Source organism: Thunnus maccoyii, chromosome 14, assembly GCF_910596095.1.
Source record: "Thunnus maccoyii chromosome 14, fThuMac1.1, whole genome shotgun sequence".
Classification (NCBI taxonomy): Eukaryota; Metazoa; Chordata; class Actinopteri; order Scombriformes; family Scombridae; genus Thunnus; species Thunnus maccoyii.
In genome coordinates, this window is record NC_056546.1 from 6,398,621 (window position 1) to 6,412,404 (window position 13,784).

General features: G+C 41.8%; 1 protein-coding gene across 1 annotated transcript in view; it reads left to right on the forward strand.

Moving 5' to 3' along the window:
• Nucleotides 1-5,905: 5,905 nt before the first annotated feature.
• Nucleotides 5,906-13,784, forward strand: part of cdh11 (cadherin 11, type 2, OB-cadherin (osteoblast)) — a 93,851-nt gene continuing 85,972 nt past the window's right edge. Inside the window, exons 1-2 of the mRNA XM_042433669.1 lie at nucleotides 5,906-6,133; nucleotides 6,520-7,032. The gene's annotated coding sequence lies outside the window, so the exon portion shown is untranslated. The remainder of the gene's footprint in view (nucleotides 6,134-6,519; nucleotides 7,033-13,784) is intronic.

Here is a 13,784-nt window from a genome sequence, read left to right on the forward strand (position 1 = left end):
TGGCAATAAAATACAAAGATGTTGTTGAGATCTTCATGTGTGTCTTACTGAAGAGCAACAGATTCTTGTCTGTTTCTTTGTAGAATCTTTTGGCATTGGATGGTTAAATGAAACATTTCTATTCATTATATAAAAGTTTATAATATATATATATATATATATATATATACATAATTTTTAAAGCTTTCAAAGCTCCTCTATACCCTTTGTAACCAATGACCTTGTGTGTCATTGTTAGTTTTCTCAATATGATGAAATAATCATTTTTTGAGTGAAACTCAAGTTGCGAGTTTTTTTCATGCGCTCCTCTGCATCATTTTGCCTAACAATGTGGCTTTTATGACACAAAACTAAAACATCAATTTCTTATAATGTAATTCCTACAAAGAAGAAAAAAGAAAGGAAAAAAAAAAAGGTAAGTTAGAGACACTTACTTCACTCTCAGGGCCTGAAGAGGAAAGACACCGTTTTCAGCCAGTGAGTTAACTGACAGTTACAGATACAAATCCACAGCTTAGTGACAATATTGAACATGTAGCCGATCTATCGATGGAATTCCAATCGACGCCAAACATTTTTCCGGTTCGATAGGTTACAAAGATCAACGGATCAACGTCAACGCTGATGCCGTCGAGTCACACGAGGATGATCGCCAGTTTGATTTAAAAGTGCAAACACAGAACATTTTAACCGTTAACAGTCATGAAACGTGAACTTTTCAAATTTGGAAGCTGTTCTAAACCAAATATATTTGTGTTTTAATACATTCATAGAATATATAGTTGAAAAATCAAACCGTTTACGCTCTTTTGTACAATCACTACATAAGACACACACCAACTATAATAAAACACCCAAATACACCCCTACTAAAACATAATTATGCAAAACATGTTACAAACTAATACACATGCATATCTGCAGTCACATAAACATAAACAAGCATGCATGCATTCACTTGCTCTCTCACACACACACAGTTGTGTAAAACAGTGCATTATGCAGTGTTACCTGTGTGTCTGCAGTTAGAGGTGTTAATACTTTATAACAAAGCAGTATCATCATCAAGGTGAAGAGGAGGAATGATGTCTCTCCCACTCTGTTGCTTCCTCTCCATGTCTTTTATTTTGCAGGCTCTTGCAATCTTTCTTCATGTTTAAATTGATTTCCAGCTTGTGTTTCTGTTGTTTCAGTGCTCTGCTCATGCTCTAGTGTCCGTATATGTATGTGGGTATACGGTCGGGTGTGTGTGTGTGCAGCCTGTGTGTGGTCCAAGCACACACACACGCTGGATATTCCCTTACTGTTTAGGGTTTGTAGGTCAGCGTGCGCAACGACAGAACCGTCTTCCGACTCTCGGTGACTCAGAACTGCTGCCTCAGCTGAATGTTTACAACATGAGACTTCAGGCTCTCACTGTGGCCGCCACACATAGAACTACTGTACTTCTCCCCGATGTGCAATCTTTCAGTTTCAAACGCTCTTCATGACATACATTAATGTAAAAGCCATGCCTGCTGAGAGCCAGAGACTGTTTAAAGGTTTACGGAGCGAGCTTCTGGTCAGAAGGTTGAGTTTTGAGATTCCATAAGAGTAATACTATCTCCACTTTTAAATCATTATTCTGTTTTCTCTTCTTTTTCTCTATTTTTCCGAAGATTGAAAATATGCTGACTAACATCTGAGTATTGCTAACCATAGACTGCTCGCTATGGTCCGTTGCTCCTTGATGGAATTTTTTAAAGCAGATAGACACTCAAAATGCCCCAAAGGCATCCAAAACATGTCTTTTTCAACATAATGATGCTCTAACACGTCGCATCTGTATTTAATTTTCAGTTTATCCATGACCTGACAGCCATCACTGTATATTGCATTTCTTTACTCTGGAGTGCATGTTGACAGCTAGCCAGCTATAAAAGAGTAAACAAGACCATGTCAGAGCCACAGTGAAGGCAGCATTAAAACATGTCGGAGAGAGGCATGACTTCACATCTTTTTACATACATGTGTGAAGAGACGCGGTAAAAAATTCACGCTCATAAGACGATTTTAACGCGAATCGATAAGTTTGACGGATAAGGATAAAATCTAAAAATAAGGTTCATGTCATATGGAATGAAACTTTTTCACCTTCAACGCTGCGTTCCAGACAACTCAATTTCAGACCTCCTACTTGAAAAACTATGGCTCTCGAAGTAGGAGCTCCGACTGGGAGAGTCGGACTAATTTCATGCACTCCGACTTCACCGAGAAGCAGACGCTCTGACATCACTCAGTATGGCAGCAACCAAGACAAGCAGGTTTTGAATGGTGTTGAAAATGAAGACTGTTTACTTAGGCTACATTAGTAAATGATAAAGGCTACCAGAAACATGTAACATTACAGGTACTTGGTGTAATATTCTGACTAAATTGATGTAAAATATTTTACCTTAATCTCCTCCATGTCTTTAATATATCAAATTAAGCTCTGCTGACATTGCAAATATTCAAATTGGAAATTTCCAACCTCTGACTTGAATGGAACTCACCATAAGCTCATTATTTTATGCCATATACACTTACTGAAAAACCTCTGCCATAGAAACAGAAAAAATATCTATCTCATCAATTATAGACGCATGCAAGACAACATTCCCTAAGAATCAATCAAGATGTCCTGGACTAGTTCAGGAGCAATTAAACTACAAGTTATTGGGGTAGCACAGCTTTATAATGACCCTTCTGGGAAGCCATACTGACTGCCTGGTGTGGTTCAGTCAAACTGATATCCCCTCGGTTACAGTTGGTTTACAATCTCTTTGTTTTTACCAACAAGTACAACTCCAAATTGCTCCAGTGGAACAGCTCGATTAACAGTAGTAAGTGTACTTTCATGCAGTTTTTATTGCAACATTTTGAGTTTTAAAGGAAAAGAAGTTTCGCCGTTGTTTGGATATATAGCAATCTAAACAAACATTGGCTCACAAACCTCACCTAGAAAAATAAGGTATAAAAATTGTTTTCCAGGTTGAAAATTGGCAAAATGGTTTTATCCTCACTCAGCACCGGTGAGAAATGTGAGTGTGCATAAAAGCTTTAAAAAACCATGAAACTCTTCTGTCTTTGAAGGGGAAGAAGGAAATCACTTCCTCCTTTGGCTCTTAGCATTGCCTGTCCTTTCCATTTGCAGGCTTCTGACACAGAATAAAAGAAGATAGTGTATGAGGAGACTGGGTTATGGACTAGAAGTCAGTGTGTATTAAGAATTTTAAATACATGTGAGGAATGACTAATTTATTGAAACGGCTTTTAATCTGCCTGCATGCTATATACACCCTGAAAATGAAGAGACTGCTAAAAGGGCTGCAGTTGTTTACATGTTCATTCATTATGGCCAAAAATACCCTCTAATTACATTTGACAACCTGCCCTTTATCCTAATCTAATTATGTCATTTTGCATCCAGAGTAATAAAGGCCTGGTGAATGCCATAATGAAAACCTGTATTATTGGGCGCGCCCTGGTGGCCCAATGGTTAAGGCGCATACCCCATAACCGCCATGTCTACGGCTTGACTCCCGGCTGGAGGTCCTGTGTTGCGTGTCGAACCCCTCTCTCTCTCCCTATATTTCCTGTCTCTCAACTGTCTGTCAAACAAAAGGTAAAAGCCTGAAGAAACAATCTTAAAAACAGAAAGAAAGCGTGAATGATCATCTACTGTTCCCTACTGAATGAAATCTCCTGCTGTCCCTTTTGGAAATAAGCGTGATATCAGAGCTTTTCAAGCCTCTGCCATTAACCCCAAATACGTACATAAATTTACAAAAGGGAGCACTTTGGCTCACGCAAAGCTGATTTCAGGTATTGTTGCTTTTGAGCATAAAAAACACATTTCCTGGCATGGCACACAAGAGAGCTGATTTATGTCACAGCGAGGGATCTATAGTAGTCAACAAGAGTATGATTTTCGGATTATTTATATGTTAAATTCAGTCCAAGAGCCAGTTTGTTTGCAGTTACAACACTGTGTGAAGCTATCAACTCCCTCTGTGGACGGGACTTCTGAGAGGCTGCTGGTGGCTACGTGGACCAGCTGTTCCTGGTAAAGCAGCATTTTCTAATTGGACACTTGTAAAACACAATCATACAATATCTACTGTCTATCGTTGGAATTGTTACAATGCACCTTTGATAAAACGAGACCGTCCTCCCGAGAAAAACAACACAATAGGTCGTAATGTCAGTTCCCCAAAACGACTTATAGTTATGTTTGAGTGACAGATGCCTTCCAGCAGCTGTAGTTATTTTGATCCGGAGCAGAGGAACAGTTAAGATGACATATAAGTTTGGACACACCTTCCCATTCCCTTTAATGAGGAAGTGTGTCCAAACTTTTTACTGGTGCTGTATATGCTGACAAACTTCCTCCTTCAGAGGAAGAGGGGTTGATGGAGGCATTAACCCAACAGTGGACTTTCCCACAGGAGACCGTTGTTCGTCTCCCATTTCCAACCATGAGTCGGGTCAGTTTTTTAAAAACTTAACTACAATCGTCCCCTAATCTTAACTCCATTGTTATTATTGTAGCCATGATGACAAAGATCGCCTAACTTTAAGGAAGAAGCAACTTTAACCCACATCCCATTTCCTCTAACCTCAACAAAGTGATCATTTTAACCCAAACTATGAACTCTCCATAAACCTAACCAAGTGTTTTTTGTGTTTAAACCCAACCAGACCTTAACCACAGCGCTGTCACATCCAAAAATCATTATTTTTAACAGTGACTTGTATCATTTTTGGAAATCTCACACAAATGATGTCGTCCTGCAGATTACTGCTGTTAAAGGCACCAGATTAGAAAACGCTCCTGTGTCGTTCTGGAGTCACACAGTCAAACGACCTATTAGATCATTTAATTTGGAGGACTTGTTAGACAAAACAATAAGCTAGCCATTTGCTTCCAGTTTTTGCGCTAAGCTAACCTAAACCGTAACTGACCTGCGTCTGTATGAAACACAGAAATAAAATGATATTGAGCCTAGACTTTTAATAAGCCTAATTATTTTTTCTATTTTGATTCAGATTTTTGAAAACATCAATAATACAAAACTCCAGGGAGAGAAAAAAAAAACATTTTAAAACTACCATTTGCAGCGCAGATAATATAGTCCAACAACTTTTTTGTAATAGACTCTGGTACATAATCAGCAGCTGATTTGCATTTTAAACCCTTAATCTCTTCATTTATATTATTGGGAGCATTTATGAGCTCTGCTCGTTGTAAGAGCTCCATGTGTACTGTAAACTAAAGTGAATAATGACTTCTGGCAGCGGCAAGTTGTTTGGGGACACAAAATCTGGTTAAATGTCACTTTAATCTGATCGTTTAATGAAATCTGGGTATTTCCCTGTGAAAAATCTAATGTTAGGTGTTTGGTTAAAATAATAAGGACTACAGGCTTTACTCAAAGAGGTTTTGGAAGTGTTTCATCAGATCAAAACGTCATAAAACAAGAACCCATGTAATCTTCTTCAGGTGCAAAATAGACTAATAGAAGTACAAGGTTTTCACATGAGAGGAGCCATACTGTACAGATGTTAAAGGCACGTGGTTGGAGTCAATAATCTTTATATATCTGTCACGTTATGATACATTTAAGTAGCAAGACTTTATGGAGCCAACACATAAATTAAATAAATAAAAAAACGTTGCTTTCTGAATACTTCAAGACATAAATGGAGAGAGTCATAAACCAGCTGCCTCACCTGACTGAACTGATGATGAGTTTGTTTGTTTTTTTTCCAAATCTTTTTTTTCATTGGCTCGGAGATATTTTAAACGGGACATTGATTCAGCCAATCGCCTCTCTTTAAAAAGGGTCTTCCAAAACCGCCCCTCCCCCCGCATTGCACTTTCTCTCCTCTCATTGGCTGCCGGTGAGATTCTAAATCTGCTCCGGCAGCCGGTTGGTCGTTGCTTTCAGCCAATGAGAGAAGAGCAACTGTTGCATTCAGTCTCCCCTCCTGCAGAGCTTCTTCTGCTGCAGCCGCTCAGTCTGGGCTTCTGCTCTGAACGGGTGCAGAGTGACACAGTAAAAGAGGAAGTGATGTGACCTCAACACTCCAGTCATCTTCCTCAGAACAAGTGATTTTTTATGAACACATGCACAGAAATGAAATAGATGTATTTTCCCTATTTTCCCGCTAAATCGCCTATAATAATCTCTCATGGGGAAGTGAAAAGTTGGTGTTTCGTCATCTTATTTGACTTGGTGATTTTATTTGTGTGCTGTGTTGCCATGACAGGAGTCTTGACTAGTATCCTGATAACGAATATGTTATAAGATCATAATAGAAAGTGCGGGTATAAAGAGAGAATAGGAAGTGAGAGGAGAGAGAAGGTTACTCTAGTTTCCAACGCCCTCCATCGGTAGCGACATCTCTCTCTCTCTCTCTCTCTCTCTCTCTCTCTCTCTCGCTCTCTCTCTCTCTCCTGGCTGCTGCTGCTGCTGCTGCTGTGCGCCCGTTCAGTCTCCCTCACACCGCTCCCGAGGCTCTTGGAGGGAGGACGGATAAACGGCGCTGACGGTACCGGATTTGATACCTGGAGGAGGGAGGGATGCCACGGTGATTTCTCTCTTTTTGTCTCCCGACACCCACCACTTCCTCTTCACCACCACCACCACCACCACCACCACTCCTCTTCATCACTTTAATCTCGGAACCTTATAAAGAAACTGTTCTTATCATTTTTACCCTTCTCTTTCTATTCATCTTCGTTTCATTTTTTTTTTTTTTTTGGAGAAAGAACATTTTGGGTTTCTAGGGGAAGGGTCTTGGCTCTGCTTTCCTTTTTTTGTACCCCATCTACTCTGCACGCGCACTCAAACAGCGAAAAACTGGGGTTTCAATCAGTGGATGTGTTGGACATCTGATTAAAGAAGCGACACTACTTGAGAGAAGTGACGGTTGTCTACTGGCTTGTATGTATTGGGGAAATTTCTTTGGAGAGACGGGCTGCGCACGGAGTCCCCCACTTCCAAGGTAAGGACCGCTTGAGTTAAAGGACTGGGATTCTGCCGTTGTTATCTCAACACAGTCCCATTCATCTCTTTTCACCCTCAGACTGTTTCTCTCTCTCTCTCTCTCTCTCTCTCTCTCTCTTCGCTGTCCGCGCGTCTCTGTCTGCGCCTGCTTTTCTGAGCGTAAAACCAGCGAGAGAGAATGAAGTGAAATGTTTCGGTTCCCGGGATGCTGGGGAGATTCTGGTTCGCCTCTGGATCAATCCAGACATTTGGTTGTCACACAAACACTGCATATACATATATATATGTATTTTTTTTAAATGTCACTCTGGGAGGATGTCGTAGTGTTTGAGCAAATAAGGAAAACGCGAGGAAAAGCCCACGGAGCTTTTGCGCATTAGCGATGGTAACAAAAATATGAAGACTTGTGTGTGTTTGTTGTGCTGCTGGCTGGAACAGAGCAGACTTTCTTCAGTCTTCAGGACCACTGGATGACGGTTGGATTTGTGCGGTTTTCACAGAACACATCCTGTATTTTTTTGTACGTTTCCAGCGCAGTGTGTGTCGGTGTGTGTCTGCGCTCGTTTGGTGTGTGTGCGTGCGCGTCTGAGTCCGACTGCGCCCGCGCGTGTGTATGTGTGTGTGCGTGCATGTGTGTGTGTGCGCGTGCGTGTGTGTGTCTGGCCACGAATAGGGGGATAATCTGGATGTAGGCTCCTTCTCGCTTTCTGTGCCGCCCGGCGGCTCCTTGAAGCTGCGACGCACAACTTTTCTTTGGATCGCCATCAGAATAGATGTGTATGTGTGTGTGTGTGTGTGTGTGTGTGTGTTTGTTTCATGGTCAAATCACAGCATTCACTAAAGGAAAGTATTCACTCCATCACTACAATATTTAAGAGACAGACAGTCTTTAGTTTTGGAAGTGAGCGCTGTACTTGTATTTATTTGGCACAATACAGGCCCTTTTTTTTCCAAGAGAGCGTTTTTCCTCCACTTCCAATCTCCCGTTAAATAAATATAATGTGTTTTACAGTTGAAATTACCAACCACATCCTCTCTTTTTCCTTGCTTTCTGTCTCGTCTTCCCACTTAATACCGCTCTTTGCGGGGTTCATTATCGCTCTGTGAAATTAATTTAATGAATTAATCAATTATATCTTGAAGTGTGAATCCCTGAAGACTCCATATGGTTTAGTATGCAATCCATTTGAATACTTCAACTTGGATCTGCGTCCTTGCTCTCGCCGTGTGCGCCAGCGCCAGTGAAACTGCATAAAAATTGCATACAGATCACTTGCCTGTAGGCTCATTCAGACTCATTCCGCACTCACTTAGGTCCGTGCGTTTGGCTTATAGTCCCTGCAGGGCCACATCAGATCTTTTTTTTTTTTTTTTTTTTTAATTGTTGAAACAGACATCTGAAATCTACTGAAGACGTGTCCTTGCTGGCTGAGTCTCTGTGCTGGTCTGATTATGAATAATTATGGATGGAGTACTGAGCTGCTGCTGCTGCTGCTGCTGAGTCGTTTTCAACGGGAGAGTAAGTGAGATATTGGTGTATAATTTGGGCAGCTGCAATTCTGCTGCGTTTTCATGGAGGGGGGAGGAGGAGGAGGGGCTGCGTTGACTGTAGGGCTGTACAGTCTTTGGTATTCATGGTACAGCTCAAGATTGCTGCTCTCAAGCAGGCAATAATCTCTCTCACTCTCACTCTCCACCTCCCTTTCCTTGTGTCTCCCACACTGTTGCGCTATGAAATGTCTCCCCTCTCTCTCTCTCCTTCTTTTGAATTTCATCTTCCCCACTCTCCTCTTCTTCTTCTTCTTCTTCTCCTCCTCCTCCTCCCTTGGTCTCTTCATCTCTCCTCGCCCAGCTCTCCCGGACTCCCTCTGTACTCTTCAGTCTTGTGGGAGCCATTGACCAAATAATTTGCTGTTGTTGTATTTTATTCGACAGGCAGGCTTGGCTGGTTTTTGCGGTGCTGTTTTCTTGCAGAGGCCTTTTAGACAAAGTCTGCAGCCAACATTGGAGAGACAGATGCATTTAGCTCCAGTTTGTTAAATATAAAATAAAAGGGTTTGTAACTTTCATGTGTTACATTCTCACAGGCTAAAAGCTTGTTTGACTCTCCTCTAGTTTCAAGTGTTGCAGCAGTGATGTTGTAGTTTTCCTACACATTTCCTTGTAATGTGGTTACTCTTCAGACAGCACTTCACTGTTTATTTTTCGCCCCCTGAATTTTGCTAATTAGCCTCCAGACCAGTCGACATCACAGAGAACAAAAGCAGAATTCCCCTTTTTCCCTCTTTGGTTCTGAGAGTTTACATTGTGGTTCAGTAGCCACTTAAAAGACACGTCATTATGACCCCTTTTTTTTTTTTGCTGCTTCTTGTGTTTACTTTATGACAGGGCTTTACATCAGAGCCTCCTCACTGTGACTCCACAGAAATAAAATGTAAATGTTGCCAAAGTATCACCCGATTTGTTGCTTGTGGATGTGAGCTAATTAATACTCTATAGATTCAGTACTTCAGTCACGTAGAAATTCATTTTAAGGAGAGGAGCAGAAGACAAAATAAGGGGGGAGAGAGAGAGAGAGAGAGAGAGAACGGAGTCCGCAGTGGAGACGAGGTGAAGAGAGGAGAAACAGCAGGACGGGGGGTTGGGGGGGGGACGGAGGAGAAGAGCTGAGAAGAAAAGAGCATGACTCCTATCAGGATATGAGGAGGAGGCGGGGGAGGAGAGGAGGGCAGCTTGACTTCTATCAGGAGTGTATTTCTTCTCACGCTTTTATGAGAGCCACCGCTGTCTGAAGCTGAAACGAGACCCGCAGCCAGAAACCTGCCTGTCTTCACTTAGCTATGTCAAGAACGAACATAGCTAACCCCCCCCAGCCTCCCCCTTTTTTTATTTCAGTTCTCACAAAAGTGCAGGTTTGTCTGGGAAAGTGATTGTATACTTATATATAAAAGCAGGACAGACACACAGCCTCCCCCCTTGTACCAGTACATCTCTGTGCTATTTAAGGGGGGGAGCGGTATAGAGAAACCTGGCTTGGATGACAGATGAAAGCGGGGTGGGTTGAGGTATCAGATTTTTCACTGATGTTCAGCCAAGAAATCGCACAGAAACTGACACAGAAATGTCGTCGGATTTGTCGGATGAAGCGGTTCTGGGATCTGGCAGTAGGAATGTATATATTGTGTTCCTTATAGTTTGTGAAGATATAATTAAAACCTGTGAACATGCACGTATGAGCAGCCAGCAGAAAGATATTTGTGTCCTTCAGCAGTCTGAAAAAGACACAACTAAGGTTACACATTACGAGATGTGTATGTGGGGACTTTCTTATGAGTATATAATAAGCGCACAATATCACAGAGTCACCTGATCTGTTAATAAAAGTGTCTGGATCCAGCTGCAATCCCGTATTGATTTTACGGATTAAATCCACATCTCTTGTCCTCTTTCTCATCTTTTAGTAATGGAACACAATCATTTGAAAATCTTAATGTTCATTACATTGATTGAAGCAGACAAAACAAACACCGCACGCAGGTGAAGCATTCTGACTTTCAAACGAGTCTGACTTTGACTGCCATTGAGCCACTTTTGAAAGATTCGATGACCAAAGTTGTTTTGATTTCTCCTCATCCTTGTGCAGGATTGGATTTTGAAGAAAGAAAAGAAAAAAGAAACAAAACAAAACAAACCTCGCTTCCTGGAATGAGTTTAAAGGCAACCGACTGCAAACACTGCTGACGTAGCTCACCGGGGAGGCAGAGAGAGATAGAGGGATTAATTTATTACACTGTAATCGTTATATTTATATTTAATTAGGCACCAGCTGCTCATTCTCATAAGTCACGGCATTGTAAACTAGTTTCTTTGAAAATGTGGATAAGAGGGGGAGAAAAAGGGGAGGATGGAAAGAGAGAGAAACCGAGGGACACGTTGTAGATGAAGAGACAAAAATTCAAAAAAAAAAGAAGAAGAGAGGAGGGGATGAATGAGAGGAGTATTAGATCTTCTCGGTGTGACGACAGAGGGAGCTGTTGGGCTTTGCTGCGGCAGCGACTGCTCTGCTCTGCTCTTTCTAATTCTTTCCCCAGTCTCTTTTTTGTTTTTCCTTCTCCCTCTCTCCCTCTCTCTCTCTCTTTCTCCCTACCTCCCTCTCTTTCGGAGGGCCAGTCAGAGAGATGGAGAGGTAGTTAGGCTCCCCAGGGATGCAGGATTCAATCTTCGCACGCCTCGAACACACACGCCCACACACACACACACACACACATACACACACAGACACACGAGTCTAGTCTGTCTGGATAAGCATGTCCACCGTGACTAGCTTCTGTTACCTTCAGATTCACATTACCTCCTGGAGAGAGAGAGAGAGAGAGAGAAAAGCGAGAGAGAGAGAGAGAGAGTGGGGGGAAACAGCAGTGAAGGAGGGGAGGGCGTCAAGGGAGGACTGAGTCGGTTTCTCCATTTTGCCTCTGCACTGTTTTGTTTTGCTTCCCTCCAGTCCCTGGGTTCACTGGTACCGATAGAAAGCACAGTCAGTACTAGTTTAACTGCCTCACTTCTCTCTCACGTGCAACTTTTTAAAAAAAAAAATCTGTCTCACCTTCTTCCATTCTCTATATTTTTCTTTCAATGTTTGTTTTTCACATCCTCCTCTCCCTGTCTATTCATGACAACATAAAGGGGAAGCTGCAGGTAGACGTTACATCGATTTATAATTTCCTGCGGCAGCACGATGGGATTATAACTCTAATCTGGTGACCTCAACCAGATTAAATGACGGTGTCTGTAATTAGTGTTTTTGACCTCTAATCCCTTTACTTGCCCTCTAGAGGAGGGAAAAAAAAGGACAGTGGCTGATTTGTCTGCTTTTAATGAGGGGTAAAGAAGTGGGTGGGGGTGAGGGGGGTGGGGGGGTGATTTCCTGGGTATCGCTGAACGTGAGGAGGAGTGGGAGACAGCACAGGTGGTTCAGTGTTGTCGACACAGTTTCCTCTCAGTATTATGTCCCGGGTTTGGTTACTTTTACTCACTCTTGTGCTCATGTGGTTTCACTTAGTCCTCCGGAGTTCTACATACCACTGACATGGAAATTATAATACGAAGTTCAGCACAAATTTAATGGATGCATGTATTCAGTCAATCATTGTCATTATTTATCTAAAACTGTCTTTTATATCCAAAGTTTGCGCCAGACCAACATGTTAAGTCACTATATCTTAAGCATGTGTTAACTTTTGAGGGTGTTTTCAGCCTCATGTATTGGATGTAACCCTGAAAAGAAGAACAAAGAAAACGAATGAATTAAAGTCAGTAAGCTGGAAAACACTTTTCATTTTTGGGCAACCAGTAGCAGCGTGATTCATGAACATGTCCCATGCTCTCATTATTTAGTTGAGGAAAGTCACATTGAAGTCATTTAAGTAGCGCAGGCGTAAGCTGGATGGATGCACACGAGGACTTGGAGACGAGGAAGAGCAGCGTCTCAAATAAAACCAGAAAACAAACAAGGACGCCACTTAGAGCAATTATACCAAAAAAACATGTGGCAGCACCAAAGATGCTCCGGCATCAATTAAATGTCGACTTTTAAGTCTGATTTGCTTTTTTATCGCCTCTCTAATGCAAGACTCGACAGCCAAAAATGTTGAATTCTTAATTTTAGAGCTTCGTCAGTTGTTCTGCAGGAGTAGTTAAATATTGCTCTTCGGTTAGTTTGACCTTTTCTCCCCGACACCGGAGTGCAGAGACCGTGTAGACCAGCCCGTGTAGATTTACGGCCAGATGATGAGACTGTGGTGTAACTGCGATAACGGTGCATCTCGGATCAATGTTAATTCGGGATTAATGAGCAATTTCATCGATTTCGCTATTGATGATCGGAATACAGTGTTGGTAGGGATATTGATCAGATTAAAATGAGAATCGATTGCTCCGGATAGAGAGCGATATTGATCAGAGCACCTTGTGTTTTTGTGTGTGTGTGTGTGTGTGTGTATATGCTAAGTGTATGTATGGTATTTTATATGTGTGTGTGTGTGTGTGTGTGTGAGAGAGCGTATCTGTGTAATCCAGCGTAATTTGTTTTCTGTGACAGTCGTTAGGTGCAGTCAGGTGGTTTGTGGTCTCATGGCAGTGGTCACATGAGAGGAGGGAAAGCAAGGTTGTTTTCTTTTTTTTTTTTTTTTAAACTGCATTTCTACTTTAGCAGACAGTATTCAGCAGGGAGAGACACTGAGAAACAGTGCAGGGGAAAGAGAGAGAGAGGGGATACAGGATGAAGGTCAAGAGCAAAGTTCATCTCACGTATGAATTTCAGGAGCGTTTCTTTACGTTCTGCCACTGGTTTGGTACAAAAAAATGCTCCAGACTGGGGTCAGTGATCATTTTTAGGGGTTTGCTTTAATGCCGATTAATAATTCACAGCTGAAAAGGCTTCTGGTTTGACAGGTACAGTAGAGTCAGTGAGAAAGAAAGAAAGAAAGATAGAGAAAGGAAGGAAGGAAGGAAGAGAGGCTAGTTGCTGTGTGCAGGTCAAGGAGAGATTTAATGAGTCGTTTGCTTCTCATTATTCTGGATAATAATTAACAGTGTATGTGTGTGTGTGTGTGTGTGTGTGTGTTCATTTTCTCTTTGGAGCCAGCAGTGAAGCGGTCATTCATAGGTGTCTCACCTCACTCACTGTCTCTCTCTTTCTACTGTCTTCCTCCCATCATCCTCTTCCCCCATTGTCGCAGTTCTAAAGTTAAA